The sequence below is a fragment of the Neovison vison genome, chromosome 13 (genome assembly GCF_020171115.1).
Source record: "Neovison vison isolate M4711 chromosome 13, ASM_NN_V1, whole genome shotgun sequence".
Classification (NCBI taxonomy): Eukaryota; Metazoa; Chordata; class Mammalia; order Carnivora; family Mustelidae; genus Neogale; species Neogale vison.
In genome coordinates, this window is record NC_058103.1 from 5,063,749 (window position 1) to 5,076,688 (window position 12,940).

General features: G+C 57.4%; 1 protein-coding gene across 1 annotated transcript in view; it reads left to right on the top strand.

The window, feature by feature from the left end:
* The first annotated feature begins 273 nt into the window (after window positions 1-273).
* The window catches only part of BEGAIN (brain enriched guanylate kinase associated), a 45,575-nt gene continuing 32,908 nt past the window's right edge, over window positions 274-12,940 (top strand). Inside the window, exon 1 of the mRNA XM_044231140.1 lies at window positions 274-298. The gene's annotated coding sequence lies outside the window, so the exon portion shown is untranslated. The remainder of the gene's footprint in view (window positions 299-12,940) is intronic.

Consider the following 12,940-nt stretch of genomic DNA (forward strand, 5'->3'; position numbering starts at 1 on the left):
GAGTGCGCCCCGGCTCCGCGCGGCGGGGGGGAGCCGCTGAATCAGCCGCGGCTGCGCGGGGCCCGGGCTGGCGGGGAGCCGGGCTGGGGGCGGGGGGCGGGCGCTCCCTGCGGGAAGCCGGGGGGTGGGGGAGCCCCGGCCGCGCCGGCTCCCGGCGCGCTCGGCCTCGGTGGGGAGGGCGGCGGGACCCGAGCGCGGCGGCGGCGGCGGCAGCGGCGGCGGCGGCGGCGGCGAGCGGCGCGGTTGCCCCGGGGCCATGTGGACGGGCGGCCGCCGGCCGGGCCGGCTCCGCCGGGCGGTGAGTACCTGCGAGCGGGGAGGGCGCGGCGCGGGCACCGGCGGGGGGCGGGGCGGGCGCCTCCCACGCCCGGGGCGGGCTCTGCACCGCACCCCCGCTCCCGCCCGGGTTGGGGGAGGCGGCTGTCCAGCCTCCTCTCCGCTGCCCGCGGCGCCCCCTCCCGTGCCGGGGCGTCAGGGCCCCGCCGCGGAGGTTTCGCTGGCCCGGGAAGGAGGCGGGGTTGGGGGGTTGGGGGGCCGGCCGGCCGCTCCCGGGCACCAGGCAGTCTCAGGGCGGGGCGGGGGCTCGGCCTCCTAGCGCGGCTCGGCCCTTCCCCGTCCCCCGCCGGCCCGAGCGCAGGGGTCCGGTTTGCTGGCGATCGCCCCCCGACCCGCGCGTCCCTGCGGCGGGCGAGAGGGTGGGGCGGGGGCCCAGGGCGAGGACAGGGGACAGGTGGCCGGGTGCCGGCAGGCCTCGTCCTGCCCTGCGTCAGGGGGCAGGGCCAGACCCGGCTCGCGGAGGCCGCCCCAAAGGCCGAGTGGCCGGAAGGAGGCCGGACCCCGGGCGGGTTCGCCTTGCGTTTGCAGCGCGTGGGCGCGCCCCCGGCCCAGAGACCCCTCCGTCTGGTTCGGGACCTGCAAGGCAGGGGCTGGCATTCCCCTCGGTGACAAGCGAGGAAACTGAGGCCCAGGGCCGCTCAGCTGGCGCTCGCACCCGCCCTGAACCCCAGCGGCGCGCTGGATGGGAATTTCTGCCCTAGCGCTTCCGCTTCCTGCCTGATTTAGAGGTGTTTCCTTTCTCGCCTGTGCCCCACCCCATCCCCAGTGGGTTCCTCTGGGGCAGGAACAGCGTGGGCGACCTCCTGGAGTCTCCTGAGGAGCGGAATGGGAGCGAGGAGGCACCCAGGAGTGAGTGGGGGTGACCGAAGGAGGAGCGCCTGTAAATGGGTCCTGCAGGGCCAGGGGTCGCCTGCTGTGCACAGCAAGGGTCAAGGCCTTGGGGCTCCCGGGTCCTGGCTCCTTCTGAGGTCCCATGCCCTCCATCTCTAGGGGCCACGGACAGATGGCTTCCCTTCACTGGCCCCAGTTACACTACCCGCCAATCCCAGCAAAGACCCCCTCTGTTCCCAGGGTCCTTGGGGACAGTGGGAGAAAGCCCCTGGTGAACTGTGGGGGGCTCCCCAGCCAGGCCCAGAGTGGCACGGCTGGCTGGGGCAAGTGGCCGATGGAGGCGGCTCTGCCTGGCATCTGTGACGTGCTGGGCGGGGAGGCAGCAGCAAGGGCCCTGGCAGCGTCCCCAAAAACCCTTAATTTTCCCGACTCTAACTGTAATCAGGGCGACAGAGAAAAGCAAGCACAGTGGCAGACGCGGCTTCTTCCCGGCTGCTCGGCACATCGGTGCTGGACGAGGGGCGGCTGTGGCTCCGTGGAGGGACCTCCTGGGCTACTGTCTCATATTTATAGCTCTGTGTTCTGCAGAGCCTCAGAACCTGGAGCCGTTCACACCTGGGAGGCTGAGCAAGGAGGCTGAGGGCTGCCAGGAGCCTGTCTTAGGGGATGGACTTTCCATGGGCTGAGGTGGGATGGGAGACATTTCCAGGTCTGGGTGGGAAGTGAGTCACAAGCCGTCTGCTAGATCATCTCCCTTTCAATCGCAGGGACTCAGGCACAGAGTCTGGCCCTCGAGCGTCGCCATTTATTGAACACCTACTGTGTGCCAAGCCCAGTATGAGCTTCATGCCTCATCCCCACAACAGCACTCTGAAGGAGCACCCCTGCTCCTGTGGGCACTTGACGTTGAAGAATGAATGAATGAATGAATGAATGAATGAAATGAGAGTAGCCCAGGAATCCATGTCCTGTTTTGGAGACAACCCACAAATAGTTTCTCAAATCCCAGGAGGGGAGGTCCTAGGACTGAGTCAGAACCGAGCAGGTGAAGGTAAGGGAATGTCTGGGGGGCAACATGGGTCAAGACCTGGGGGTAAGAGGGGAGAGTACGGGATCAGAAGAGGCTCAGTCTTGTTGGAGTTGAATGTCAAGGGTATGGCCATGTGGCGGAGAGAGGTGACCTCTCCCTTCAAAGCACATAAAGATTCCCAGGGACAAATTCAGGGGTGGGTGACCTCAAGGTTCACTGTGTTGGATCTAGAACTGTCCCTAACATCCCTTCCTGGTACTCCCCTCCTCCTCGAGGCTGGTGACCAGCTTGGTAGAAAGGCCTGGATAGGAATCTGGAGTCTTGAGTGCCGTTTCCTTCTCTGCCACTGATTCACTGTGTGACCTTCACCGAGGATCTGGCCCTCTCTGGGCCTCAGCGGCTGATGCAACACGCATCATGGTCAGTCGGTGTGACCTCTGTCCCAGAGCAGGCTCCGGATGGTAGTTGATGGGAGGAGCCGACCAGAGCTGTCTCTCTTGGTTCCATATTATAGGAATGAATGAATGAGTGAGCAAAGGAATGAATTCTGTATTCACCTAGCATACTCTCCCCACGCACCTGACTCCGCTCGGGAATGTGCAGTGGACCAAAGGGGAGAGTGTGCAGATGGACAGTGGTGGGAAGCGTACAGCAGGACAGACTGGTGGATGCATGAACAGAAAGTAGAAGGGTAGATGGGTGGGAGCGGAGACTGATGAATATAAGTGGCAGGGTAGATAGGGATGGGAGGGTGAGCGGACGGAAGAACGGATAAGGATGCACGACTGGATGACTAGAACTAGGCATCGGTGGACGGACGCATCGGTGGACTGACAGGAGGGTGAATTTCTGATGCATATGACAAGACAGATGGGTGAATGGATGGAAGGATCTGAAGTGGATGGACAGATGTCCACAGAGGATAGATGGATAAAGAGATGGATAGACACAGGCGTCCATGCCACGATGGATGGATGCTAAATGAATTAGTCAACGCTTGGAGGCCAGCACAGATGGAGGGGTGCTCGGGAATCGGTAAGATGGTGGCTGTAGACATGTGTGGACGGGTGCAGGTGGAGGGGTGGGTAGGTACCTGAGCGGGATGTTGATGAGTGCGTGGATATGGGCATAGAGGGATGGCTCAATGCACAAATGGACACATGTCCATGGATGGATGCATCCACGGGCGGGCGGATGGATGCGTGGATGGATGGGTGGGTGGATGGATACAGGAATTAGAGAATTAGCAGCTGGGCGAGTACAGGTCAGCAGCTAGCAGGTACGGGCACGGAAGGATGCTCGAATGGGCACATGTTAACAGATGAGTGACAATAGGGATGGATGGCTTGAAGGCTGGTTGGTTCGATGGGTGAAGCATCTTGATTCCCTGGATGCTGCTGTCTTATTCACATGACCCCCAGGGCTCTGGTTCCGTGATAGCCTAATGGGGAGGCTGCGGGCTGGAGAGACGGAAGGGGCTGTTCTTGTAAAGACAGGTGACCAGCAGGGAGTCCTGCATCCTGGAAGGTTTGGACAGCTCAAGTGCTCACCGCTTCTGAGGAAGAAAGACTGGGGAAGAATCTAGAACATGTATACTGTTGCCACAGAGCATGCCCATGGACGCTGGGGACTCAAGAGACCTAAGGCCTCGGCTGCCCTCTAGGATTCGTTTTTTTCGTTTCGTTTTGTTTTTTAAAGATTTATTTATTTATTCGAAAGAGAGAAAGAATAAGTGGGGGGAAGGGAAAAGGGAAACGACCCAAACAGACTCCTTCTGAGAGTGCAGGACCCCACAAGGGGTTCCATCCCACGACTCATGAGATCAGGACCTGAGCCGAAACCAAGAGTTGGGCACTTAACCAACGGAACCACCCAGGCGCCCCTGCCCTCTAGGATTCTCGGGCCAGTGGAGAAAGATCAAGAAGCAACAAGACAGAGTGGTTAAAAGTGCAAGTGTGAAAATTCGCAGGCCCCCCACGCCCTCATCCATGGGGGTGATGGTAATAGAAACTTCTGGGGCAGGAGGGAGGCCCCAGGAAGGGGACTGCGCCCCTGCCAGTGCTTATTGCAGGCCTTGGCCTCTGGCAAGCCATGGCTGTTGACCAGTGACCCTTCAGAGCCCAAGTCCTTCTCTGTGAAATGGGGTAACAAATCCTAGCTCAGAGGGTTACTGTGAGAATAAGTGAGGTGGTGTCTGGAACCCAGCCGCCCGGCCCATCCTTCAGAGTGCCCCCCATACCCTCTAACCAGGTCTTCCTGCTCCAGCCCAAGAGGCAACAGGAAGCTGTGTCCCTCCTCTCTCCAAGTTCACAGAGGCCAGCTTCACACCCATGAGCTCAAGGAGGGGCCAGGCAGTGGTGGAGGGGATGCAGGAGTGCTAGAGAGGAGACAGGGTGAGGACTTGACCTATGGGTTCCCCTCCTGGGTCTGCAATGTCAGAGCCATGGGACCTTGGACGAGTCACTTTGCCTCCCTGAGACTCTGCTTCTTTTAGCACGAAACTGAGTTCATAGTCGTCCCAACTTGCAAGCTGGGTGCAGATTTGGGCCATGATGCATGTGCAAGCTAAACACGGAGCTTGACACACAGTAGAGAGTCAGGAAGTGGGACGGCAACAGATGAGTCAAGAGGCAGGGGCTGCTGTGCTAGGAGCTGTGGGGCCCTTTCAGGAGAGACAGTCCAGGCTGCTGAGAGGTGAGCGGGCCCAGGATGCAAGCTTCGGCAGCCGGCAGCATCCTCCCAGGCTTCGGGCCCAGGCGGCATAGAGCCAGTGGGTTGTTATGACAACGGAACTTGTCTGATGCAGCCAGCAACTCTAGGAGAAGCTCGGAGGACCAGCTGGCCAGAGTCCCTAGAACACTCTTGTGACCACACATACACAGGGAATGGGACACATTAGAGCCCTGTGTTTTATGCATCCTGAGGTCCTATGAGATGCCAGGCTCTGTGATAAAGGCGCCCAGCACCTGTGTTCTCACACCACTTCCCACCACTGTCCCTGAATGGGGCATGTGGCAAAGAAGGGACATGAGTTGTCCACGGTCCTGCTGGGAGTGTTGGAGAGGGATTTGACCTTGAGTCTGCAGCCTCCTGCTGCAGTGGTAGTGATGGACTTGGTGATGGTGATGATGATGGCAATAGAGTTGGAGATGTTGATGTTGATGTTGAGGAGATGGTGGTGGTGATGGAGATGGAGATAGTAATGAAGATGGTGTTGATGGTGGTGGTAATGGAGATGTTGATGTTGATGTTAATGTTGAGAAGATGGTGATGGAGATGGTAGTGGTGATGGTGATGGTGGTGGTGAGGGAGATGATATTGATGGAGATGGAGATATTGATGGAGATGATGACAATGGTGGTCATGATGAAGATGGGGATGGTGATGGAGATGGTTATGGAGGTGGTGATGGAAATGGTGATGGAGTTGGCTATGGTGATGGCCATGGTGATGAGGATGATGATGGTGATGAACATGATGATGGTGATAGTGATGGTGATAGAGATGATGGTAATGGTGGAGATGGCAATGGAGTTGGAAATGGTGATGGAGATGATGGGGTTAAGGACATGGAGATGGCGATGGAGATAGTGATGGAGATGGAGTTGGTGATGGTCATGGTGATGGTGATGATGGAGGTGGTGATGATGTGGTGATGGAGATGGAGATGGTGGTAGAGATGGAATTGTGATGGTGATGGAGATGGAAACAGTGATGTTGACAGAGGTGGTGATGGTGACGGAGTTGGTGATGGTTTAAATGATGGAGATCATGATGGAGATGGTGGTGGTGATGGCAATGGAGATGGTGGTGATGAAGGTGGTGGTGATGGAGACAAAGTTGGTGATGGAGATGGATGGTGATGGTGATGTTGATGGACATGGGGATGGTAACAGGTGTAGGGATGGAGTTGGTGGAGATGGTGGTAGTGATGGAGATGGTGATGGTTGATGGATATGGAGTTGGTGATGGTGATAGAGATGGGGATGGGGATGGGGATGGGGATGGAGATGTTGACAGTGATGGAGACAATGATGGAGATGGAGATGGGCCTGCTGACAGAGATGATGGTGGAGATGGACTTGGAGATGAGACAGAGTTGGTGATGGAGATGGTGATGGCAATGGAGATGGTGGTGGTGGTGGTGATGGTGATGTTGATGGTGATGGAGATGGACTTAGTGATGGAGACAGAGTTGGTGATGGAGATGGAGATGGTGATAGAGATGCTGGTGGAGATAAGGATGGTGATAGAGATGGGGATGGAGTTGGTGATGGTGATGGTGATGGAGATGTGATGGTGATGAAGGTGGTGATGGAGATGGGGATGGAAATGGGGATGATGATGGACATGGAAATCATGATGGAGAAGGTGATGGAAATGGCTGATGGATATGGAGTTGGTGATGGGGATGGTGATGAAAATGAGGATAGAGTTGGTGATAGTGATGGAGATGGGGATAGTGTTGGGGATGGGGATGGAGGTGGTGGTGGTGATGGTGATGGTGATGGAGATGGTAATGGATGGTGATGGAGATGGTGGTGATGATGGATATGGTGATGGTGATGGAGATGGTGATAGAGTTGGACTTGGTGATGGAGACAGAGTTGGCGATGAAGATAGATTTTTTTTTGAAGATGGATATTGATGGTGATCAAGATCGTGATGGAGATGGGGATGGAGAAGGAGATCGTGATGGAGATGGGGATGGAGATGTTGATGGAGATGGAGTTGGTGGTGGTGATGGGGATGGGGATAGTGATGGATGGTGATGGAGATGTGATGGTGATGAAGGTAGTGATGGAGATGGGATGGTTATAGTGATGGAGATGGAGATGCTGATGGCAATAGAGTTGGTGAGAGAGATCATGATGGAGATGACGGTGGTGGTGGTGATGGAGTTCAAGATGGCAATGGTGATAGGGATGGAGATAATGATTGAGATGGAGTTGGTGATGGTGATAGTGATGGAGATGTGATGGTGATGATAATGGAGATGGTGATGGTGATGATGATGGAGATGGTGATGGGGTGGTGAAAGAGACCATGGTGGTAATGGAGATGGTGATGGGGCAGGGGCTGGACAGCCACTGCCAAGGGGGCTATCCAGGTGTCAAGGAGTGACTATCAGGGGACTGCAAAGGCTAGGGGGATGCTTGGTTTTCTAAGAGCCTGTGATCCATGCTCTTCAATGTTCTCCTCCCCAGTTCTCAGCCCAGAAAGGGGCCACTCCAGAACTACTTATTGAGCACTTACTAGGTGCCTAGGCCTATGTAGAGAGTAAGGATGGAACAGAGCTTCAATTCCTGGGGACAGAGAGAATGAACAAATGATTGCAAATGTACCCTTTGCAGTTGGGGGCTGTGCTATGAGAAGTGCAGGGGTGACAAGAGGCTCTTGCAAGGGGACTTAATCTGATCTGGGGGCTGCAAGGTGACAGGCTGATGACTTGGGCCCTGAAGTTAAATGTGAATTAGGTGAGGAGACAGAGGGAAAGAGACAGGGAGGGAGAGTGATTTTGGTGGAGGGAACAGCACATGCAAAAGCCCTGAGATCAGATAGAGCTTAGCACAGTCAGGAACTTGATGAAGGTTCCAGGGGGCCCTTAGGTGCTTCTAAAGAAGACATTGGCTGGCAGGGATTCGCAGGGCATTATGATCATGTGACATTATCTAGTTATTTGGTCTGTGAATTTTAAAATTCACACTGGTATGTTTGTGGGATGGACCAAGCTGGACCAGCAGAGGGTCAGAGGCCTGGGGGAGAGGTGATTGCAGGTGTACAGTGAGACATGGTGGCAACTGGGACGAGCAAGGTGATGTTGGGGATGGAGGGAAGTGGTCAGGTCTGAGAGGAGCTGAATTGCCAGGGCCTGCTGGTTGGAAGGGGGAGGAGGAAGAGAGAAGGAGGAGTCCAGGCTGCTCCTGTAGAGCTGAGCTTATGGAGCTTTTCAGACATTCAGCCACAGATGCTCTGGGGACATTCAGAGAGGTGTCCAATTGAGTCCAGAAAAGAAGGGGTCCCTAGCACTTGATAAGAGGCATCTAGGCACCACCAAGTGGGCAGGGGCCCCAGGGTCACAGCCATGAGTAGGCACTGCCAAGGAGAGTCAAGGCCAAGCTCTGAGCAGCGCCAGAAGCCCAGGTGGTAGTGATGGCCAGCAGCTGGCCAGCCAACCTGGGGCTGCCACCCTGCAGTGAGACTTCCTTTGACTCATGCAGGTACATCCCAGGAAGGAGTCCTGCCTCGTATCTTCCCGGGCCTTTTCTCTAGGTTAATCTTCTCCATTCTACTCCCCATTTAATTACACTCTGGGACCTATGTGCCAAAGGCTCTTCCCTCATTGCATTACCAAACACTATTCTTTGCCTTATCCCCTGTGTATTGTTGTGGAATGGCACACACCTGCTAGTAATGGAACCTGGAAGTAAGTAACTACAGCTCACAATAGACAAGAGGTTATTTCTCTCAAGTTAAAGCACCAAAGGCAGGTGGTCCAGGGCTGGTGTGATGATTCGGTAGCCATTAGGAGTCCAGGTTCCTTTTGTCTTTCTGCTCTTCCCACCTTTGTAAATAGCTTCTGCCACAAGTTTGCCTCGTGGTGCAATGTAGCTGCAATAGCTCCAACCATCACTTCCATGTTCCAGTTAAGAAGCAGGAGGGTGGGGCGTGGGAGCAAAAGAAGCACATGCAAGCTGTCTGATCCCTTTTAAGGAGCTCTGCCTGAAGTCACACCCAATAACTTCTGTTTATATATCCCTGGCAACCCTTGGTTGCAAAGGAGCCTGAGAAATGCAGTCTTTTAGCTGAGTATCTTTCCTTCCCGAATAAAATGGGTTCTTTACTAAGGACAGATAGGAAAACAGTGGGCAACTGGCAGTCTCCACCATACCCTCCCATTTGGCCAGATCAATGATGTCCTAATTTCCCCTTATTCAGGCCCTGTGCTCACCCTGTCCTGGCAGTTGTCACAGCCGTCTCTGTGCTGCCCACCTCTCCATCTCCATGCATCCAACACCACACCTGGCAGAGGAGCTGTGAGTGGCGTATGTGAGGCCCAGGCCAGCCCCTTCCCTGTACGCAGCAGGTGCTCATTCAGTGCAGGCTGTCTCCCCCACCCCCACCCCCACCCCGCCGCTCCAGCAGACATAGAGCTCAGGACATGACCTTCTCTGTAGCACTTTCTAAGCCCTGAAGCCCAGCTCTCACTTAGTGAGAATCAATGGAGGGGGTGGGAGCCCCCCTGCCACGTGCTCTCTGGATCAATGGCAGGCAGGGATTCAGCAGGCCGCTCTGGCCAATGAGGGCAGGTGGCCCTGACCACACCCTCGCAAGAGGCCAGGGGATCCCAGTCCTGTGGGAGGAGAGAAGTGGGGGTCACTGAGGTACTTGGAGTGGCTTGACCTTGGACTAAGGAGGATGCTCTCCGGGGCAGACTCTCAGGCCGGGGGCCCTGACCCTGGCAGCCCCAGGAAAGAGGGCCACAGCTCCTTCTTGGAGCCCCGGGCCACAGCCCTGAGGAAAGAAGCATGCAGAGAGGACCTTCAAAGCCGCGCACCAAGTCCCGCTCTAGGCCGGAACTCCGAGGGCCAGACACATTGCCCCAGTTGGGCGGTGGGACCAGGCCAGGAGGAGACACAGGCGTCAGCCGGCCTGCGGTCCACCCCAGAGCCCCTGAGCGCGGGCAGCAGGACTGCCAGAGGCCCCCTTGCCCGGCTGTGCCGCCGAAGAGAGGCCAGGCTGCCCTTCTCCAGGTTCCTAGATGAGGTCACTGAGCGAGTGCTGGATCCTGGGACCCTGGAGGCCTTCCGGGGGCCCAGAGGCCGTAGCCCGGAGCCCTCTGGGGGGAAGCAAGACCCAGGCCCTGCCCAGGAACCCCTCACAGGAGCTGCAGCTCCAGAGAAGACCCTGGCCTTGAACCCTCCGCTGACCCCAGCTGAGGTTTCTGGCAGAGCCGGGCCAGGCCGGGCCGTGGAGACTAGTGGTTCTCGAATAGCCGGCGGCAAATATGGGGGCCCAGCGGCCTCCCCCCGAAAATCTCCAAACCGGGTGAGTCTTGGCCTCAGCCCATCCCCCTTCGGGCAGCTCAGCAGAGACTGCTGGGGTCCCCTCCTTCCTTCTTCCCTGTGTCCTTTCTCCATCAGTCGTGGCTGACCACCTCCGAGGTCCCTCATCACACTCCCTTTATCCTATCTGTGATGGGCAAGACCTTAAGAACCAAAAGAATGAATCTCTACAGTGACATTTCTGGCTTGGGGCAGGCGGATCGTTGTGACCCCAGCGCACATGAAGTTTTGCCTCCGTATTTTATCACAGGATTTCATATGATTGTTGCTTTGAATTTTTGAATTTGAGACCCTCCATGTGAGGTCGCATGTCCATGTCCTGTCGGGCAGACAGATAGATCCATGTCCTTCACTGATTCCCCCATTTTATAAAATTGGAAACTGAGGCTCTAAGGGGCTGCTGCGTGCCCCAGGCCACATGGCGGGGGTCTGGGCTGAGACCGATCTTCAAATCTCAAAGCAGGTGTCTTTCTCAGCACCTGTGCCCCACCCACCCTGCGCACCCAGACGCCTTGGCCTCCCCGATGGGCAGAAAGATGTCGACCCCACTTAGCTGTCCCGGAGATCTCATTGTGCCGAGCAGAGCCCCACGTGCATGCACACCACCCTGGTGCTGACCTCAGTCTCCCCAACGATCTGCGTCCCCTGGGGCCAGGCGAGGACAGAGCCCCTTCCAGACTTCTCTGGGCGCAGGACCTAGGTGGGGCCAGAGGACCAGGTTGGTGGAACTTACGACCAGGACCCTTCAGGATGGCTTCCTTACTAGGACAGCTTCTTTTAAAAACAAAATTCTGGGTGTTTTTCTAACGCTTGATCCCAGGCACAGTGCACCCCCAGGAGGCTGGTGCCATCATTATGCTCCCAATGTCCAGAGGATGAAACTGAGACTCAGGTCACGGCAAAGCAGCCAGGGCCGGACCCAGGCAGTCTCAACCCCTCCCTCTGTCCCTGTGCTCCTCAGAGTCCCCTGCCGCTGCCCCCTCCCTGGCCCCCAAGCCCCTGCCTCGTTCTCCAGGGCGAGTGCGGAGCAGCATGGCCAGTAGGCAGCCTTCCCTGATGGCTGCCGGGCCCGCTGCCCTGAGCCCAGCCCGCGCGCTCTCAGCTTGAGCCAGACTCGGCTCCGGGACCCCTGCCTGCTGGTCATCACGACAGGTCACCACCCCCTCTGGGCTTCGGTTTCCCTGGCCAGGAAGAACAGGCAGGAGTGGTCATGAACCTTCTTTTGCCTTATCACAGGAAACGCACCCAACGGGTGGCCTGGCAGTGGGGAACCCCCGCCTCCCTGCCACTCAGCCCTGCACATAGGGCAGCCCTCGCTCTGGGGATACTGGGCCCGGCGGGGGGAGGGGCATGACACCCAGGCCTCTGGAAGATTCCGTACAGCATGGGGAACCCCTGCTCCGAGTCCCCTCTGTCCCAGCCGCCCATCAGGTGCTCAGATAGGAGGGTCAGAGAGCTACCAGGAGCAGGCATGTTTCACAGACCAGGAGCAGCTCAGAGAACAGCAGAGCCCTCCGTCCTCCAGGTGTGTGGGGCAGGAGGGTTAGAGGTCGTGGGTGAAGGTGCCCGGCACACAGTAGGAGTTCAGTCTCTGGCACGGTGATAGAAGGCCATGCTGGTGGTCCCTTTGCTGTGTGTCTCCTGCCCTCCCGGCCTGGACAGGCCTGTGTCCCCAGAACTATTCCCAGGCCGGGGGGCGGGGCAGACCCCTGGCCTCCAGTCCTTAACCTGAAAGCCCTTTTTTGAGGATAATGCCTGGAGTTTCACCATTCCCACCTGAAGTGGAGGGAGGTGGGCAGCTACACACCAGGGGATGGACCTGAATTTTAGGCCGGACTCTGTCCCATCTGGCTGAGTGGCATGGGTGACCCTGGTTCTCCCCTTCATTGTCTAGCAAACACGAAGCCCCAAAAAAGGCAGGCCTCTGAGACCTCCAGCTCTCATGGTCCGAGGTCTGAGTGACAGCATGAAGGACCGAAGCCAGCCAGTTCCTGAGGTCAGAAGAAGAGAGCGGGAGGGCCAGAGCCAGGGTCCTGGAAGGAGAGGCAGGCTGGGGGCTCTACCCAGATAGAGTGGGTGACAAGACCTCTGATGCCAGGCCTGGAGGTTCCCAGGCCCCGTCTCACGGGCTTTCCCACTGAGTGACCCCAACAAGTCCCTCCGCCCTCCAGGGCTCAGTTCCCCCCATCCCGCCCCGTCTAGCTAAGCTGGCGGGTAAGTTAGGTGTGGACGGTGCCTCTCTCTAGTGGGAGCCCCCCGAGGTGCCTCGGGGGGGGGGCAGCTGCTTCCCAGCTCCCCAACTGTTGCCACGTGGGAATGTGGGCCGGAGTTGCCAGATCTTGCAAATTTTCAGTAGAAGCCAAAAATATGGAATTTAAAATGTAAACTCTCCCAATTTTTAAATGTTGGCTCAAATGTTTTTTAAAAAATTTTTAAAACCTCTTGCAGGCCAAATACAACATGCTGGCAAGCCAGATTTAGCTCCGGAGGCCAGCTTGCAGCCGCTCGGCTGGGATGGGAACCCGAGGCCCTGCCTGAGGCTACCATGGAGCCCAGGGAGAGGCAGGCGGGGTGGGGAGTGAGACAGGGTGCAGCTCAGCTCAGCTCAGGCGGCGGCCAGGGCCTCTGGGATCCCAGGAAGAAGGACACTCCCAGCCCCATCTGGAGGCACCCGTGC